Source organism: Equus asinus, unplaced genomic scaffold (genome assembly GCF_041296235.1).
Source record: "Equus asinus isolate D_3611 breed Donkey unplaced genomic scaffold, EquAss-T2T_v2 contig_803, whole genome shotgun sequence".
NCBI classification, from domain to species: Eukaryota; Metazoa; Chordata; class Mammalia; order Perissodactyla; family Equidae; genus Equus; species Equus asinus.
The window spans coordinates 812,667-817,240 of NW_027225520.1; the positions used below are offsets into that span (position 1 = coordinate 812,667).

The window sequence follows — 4,574 nt, forward strand, 5'->3', positions numbered from 1 at the left end:
GAAGGACATGGTCGGCAAGGACCCGGATGAAGCTGGTGCTACCTCCCATGTCAGGCACATGACATGCACAGGAGCTTCCTCCCAAAACAGGGGCAATGACACCTCCCAGAAAACCTTCAGGACTCAGGGCCCTTTCCTCTGTCCTTGCCCCACTGACAGAGTCTTGGCCCAAATGAGTGGGACAGTCAGCCTCCTTTGGGTATATCAGGCAAGCCCTAGGGTGGTCTCCCTCCACCCCTCCTCGGTAGACTCAGGGAGTGGGCCAGGAGAGGGCTTCTCTCAGCCCTTCTTGTCAGGTATCTCCCAAGGGGAGCACCCTAGGCAGCAGCAATGCAGGCTTTCCTCAGTCCAGAGTGGAGGGTGGGAACCGCTGATAGGAGAGCATGCCTGTGGGTTTCCCCTTCGTTCCCTGGGTGGCATGCCTGTGCTGCCACACTCCTTTGGCAAGCCTTTCTCAGCCTTCTGACTTGACACAGCCTTTCCAACTCCTGGGGAAGAAAGGTTCATTCGTGATGAGAGGCTGTGTTTTTTCCAGCAATAAGTGAGGATGGGGATGAACCAGCTGGCACAGGGAGAGTCTTGCTGCCCTTCTGGGTCAGATGTGAGCAAACAGGGCTGGAAAATCTCTTCCAAGGAGGCAGCAGTGACCTGAGCGGAACGGGGGAAGGGGATGTGAAACACAGCTGAAGGAAAGCAGGCAAGCCAGAGTGCGCCTCCCCCTGTGCCCTGTGGCTGTGCACTCAGGGAAAGAGCCAGGAGAAGGTGTCTCTCCGCCCTTATTCTAGGATTTCTGGCAAGGGTAGTGCCCCAGGCAGCAGGACATCAGGCTTGTCTGACTCCTGGAGCTGAGGGTGAGTCCTGCTGAGGGAAGAGCTTGCATGGAGGGCTCCTGGTTTGCTCCCTAGGTGGCCTGTCTGCCTTGCCACACTACTGAGCAAGGCATTCTGGGACTTCTGAATAGACAGGGCCTTTCCTCCTCCTGGAGTCAAAGGGTTCATTTGTGATGTGGGGCTGTGATTTTTCTACCAGTCACTGAGGCCTGGAATGAGCCAGCTGGCAGAGAGACAGCCTGGGTGTCCTCCCCTAGTCGTTGTTGGAAAACAGGGTCAGAAGGCCTCCCCGTGAGAAGGCCAGCAGCCACCTGAGCCGAAGGTCAGAAGGGGAGGTGAGAAACAGGAGAAGGAAAGGTGGACCCTAGTTCACCTTTGAACATTTCTACCCCAGGAGGAGGGAAGACTGTGCCTAGTCTGTCAGAAGGCCTGGAGCTCCTTGCAAAGAAGAGCGGCACAGCAGACTGGCCACCTACGTAACGGATGGGGCATCCCCCCAGGTAAGTGCTTGCACTGGGAGGACCCACCCACATGCCACTCTGGGGCAGAGGGAGAGGAGAACCCTATAACTTGCCGACTTTCCCAAAGAGGGCCAGCCAACGCAGCCCCTCGAGCCAAGACGGTGTCCATGGGACTGCTAGGAAGGAAAGAGCCCTGGGTCCAGAAAGTTTTCGGTGAAGGGTCATCAGCTCTATCAGAGGTAGAAGCTGCTGGAATTCTGGTGTGCCCGACCTGGGAGCTGCTGCCCGCCGCACCCGGGTCCTTAGTGCCCTGCCTGGGCTCCCCAGGGAGGATGCCAGACTTAGTCTTGGCCTTGGCCTGAGGGATGCCTGCGGTGATGGGGGCGTTCCACAGTTGCCTGGGCTTCCCTGGGAGAGTCAGAGATCCCTGGGTGGTGGCCTTATGGAACGGGCCACCTCTGGCCAAGTCTAGGGGAGGGAGCCGCCTCAGGGTCGAGATGGGTGGTGGCCAGCATCATCCTCACCAGGAGCAGCCCTCGGGGATCTTTCGCAGGGATTGTGTCACGCCCCGCCTTCCCCGTCGGATGCTATCCTCCTGCACCCAGATCCAGGTTGGAGGCCACGGATGACGCCTGGAAACTGCCTTTCAGCACCCTGTCTGGCCTTCCCTGCGCCTTGTAGGGCAGCGGTGGGAGAAAAACCTGTAGGGACGGCTGGACGTTGGCTTCGTGGGCTGCCACGTGGGCATCCAGAATCTTGGGGACCTGAGGAGAGGAGGGCAGGTGCACCCATGGCCTCTCTACCTCCCCGACCTGACCTAGGGTTCTGACTGACTCTCACGACTGTGGGAGCCCTGCTCCCTGGCCTGAGGACCATTCCTCCCACTGTGCATGCACGGGTGGGAGGGAGGGGTGGGGGGAGGAATCCGGCCTCTGGCCTCACTGGGAGCCCCGCACTGGGTGGGGGGGATCTGGCGGGGTGGGGGCGCCCTCTGGCGGAGGCCCCGTGCAGCTGCCAGGGAGCTGGGGTTCCCACTTCCTTCAGGGCTTCTCATGACCCTTTCCCCTCTCTGCTCAGGTAGCTGCTTTCCTCCTTGGAAGAGGTTTTCTGGCCCTGTTTGCTCCCAACTGACCCAGAAGGGCAGCAAGACTCCCTGTGCCAGCTGGTTCATCCCCATCCTCACTTATTGCTGGAAAAAACACAGCCTCTCATCACGAATGAACCTTTCTTCCCCAGGAGTTGGAAAGGCTGTGTCAAGTCAGAAGGCTGAGAAAGGCTTGCCAAAGGAGTGTGGCAGCACAGGCATGCCACCCAGGGAACGAAGGGGAAACCCACAGGCATGCTCTCCTATCAGCGGTTCCCATCCTCCACTCTGGACTGAGGAAAGCCCGCATTCCTTCCGCCTAGGGTGCTCCCCTTGGGAGATACCTGACAAGAAGGGCTGAGAGAAGCCCTCTCCTGGCCCACTCCCTGAGTCCACCGAGGAGGGGCGGAGGGAGACCACCCTAGGGCTTGCCTGATATACCCAAAGGAGGCTGACTGTCCCACTCATTTGGGCCAAGACTCTGTCAGTGGGGCAAGGACAGAGAAAAGGGCCCTGAGTCCTGAAGGTTTTCTGGGAGGTGTCACTGGCCCTGCTGGGAGAGGGAGCCCCTGGGTGTGTCATGTGCCCGACATGGGAGGTAGTGCCTGCTTCATCTGGGTCCTTGCTAGCCATGCCCTGCGTCCCAAGGGAGGTTGATTGTCTCGGCAGTGGTGGGGAGAGGGATCTTCGTACCTCACAGAGACCTCCCCTAATCTAAGAGATGCCCTCTGAACTCAGAGAGACCTCTCCTGACCTCACAGAGCCCTCGCCTGACCTCAGAGACACCCCATCTGACCTCACCTGGATCTCCCCTGACCTCACAAAGAAACCCTCTCACCTCACAGAGACCTACCAAGACCTCACAGAGACCCCTTTCTGTCCTCAAAGGGCCCTCCTATGACCTCAAAGAGACCTACTCTGATGTCACATCCTCCGCTGAACTCATAGAGACCCCCTCTGACCTCACAGAGACATCCCCCTGACCGCACAGAGATGTCCAACATCACAGACACCCCATCTGATCTCATAGAGATGTCAAGTGACCTCAGAGACCACCTCTGACTACAGTGAGCCCTTCTCTGACCTCAAAGAGAACCCTGGTGATGACACAGAAACATCCCCTGACATCATAGATTCCTCCCCTGAACTCAAAGACCTCCCTGACCCCAGAGACATCCCTGATCTCATAGAGACCTCCTGTGACCACACAGAGAACTCCTCTGAAATCACAAAGACTTCCTCTGACATCAAAGAGACGTTAGCTGACCTCAGAGACCTACTGTGACCTCACAGGGACCTCCCCTGACTTCACAGAGACCCCATTTGGCCTCACAGAGACCTCCTCTGTTCTCAAAGAGATGCCATCTGACCTCACAAACTCATCCTCTGGTTTCATAAAGACACACCCTGACCTCAAAGAGACCCCACAGAGACTTCCTCTGACATCACAGGGACCACCTTTGACATCACAAAGTCCTTCCTGACCTCACAGTGACCCCCTCTAACCAAACAGAGACCCCCCTGACCTCACAGAGACCTCCTTGATCTCACAGAGGTCTGCTCTGACCACACAGAGACCTCCCCTGACCTCACAGAGAGCCCTCTGACTTCACTGAGGCCTCCTCTGACCTTGCAGATAGCCCCTCTGACCATACACATACCTCCCTTGCCCTGATGATGACCCGCTCTGACACACGGAGACATCCCCTGATCTCACAGAGACCTCCATGACCTTGCTGAGACCCCATCTCACATCAAGAGACCTCCCTAACCTCACAGAGACCAACTGTGCCCTCACAAAGACCTCCCGTGACCTCACTGAGAAACCCTTTGACCTCACAGAGACCTCCCCACACCTCATAGAGACTCCCTCAGATGACACAGAGACCTCACATCACCTCACAGTGATGTCCTCTGGGCTAGCAGAGACCTCCTGCGAACTCAGATAGACCACTTTGACCTCAGAGAGAACTCCCCTGACCTAAAAGAGAACTCCCTGACCTAAAAGACCTCCCCTGACTGCACAGATACCTCCCCTGAGCTCACAGAGACCTCCCTGACCTCAGAGACCTCAGTGGCATCAGAGACCTCCACTGAACTCAGAGACATCAAGTGAGCACAAAGAGACCTCTCTGATCTCAAAGACACCTCCCTGACATCAAAGAGACCTGTGTGAGGTCACAGAGACATCCAGTGATG

The 4,574-nt window shown here is 57.4% G+C and overlaps 1 long non-coding RNA gene across 2 annotated transcripts; it reads left to right on the top strand.

The window, feature by feature from the left end:
• The first annotated feature begins 1,129 nt into the window (after positions 1-1,129).
• LOC139044358 (uncharacterized) lies at positions 1,130-2,502 on the top strand. Of its 2 annotated transcripts, none has more exons than XR_011501292.1 (3): positions 1,130-1,330; positions 1,845-2,073; positions 2,369-2,502. It is a non-coding gene; the product is annotated as an uncharacterized lncRNA (long non-coding RNA). The 2 variants fall into 2 exon arrangements; XR_011501293.1 differs by having other exon boundaries at positions 2,373-2,494.
• The last annotated feature ends 2,072 nt before the right edge of the window (positions 2,503-4,574 follow it).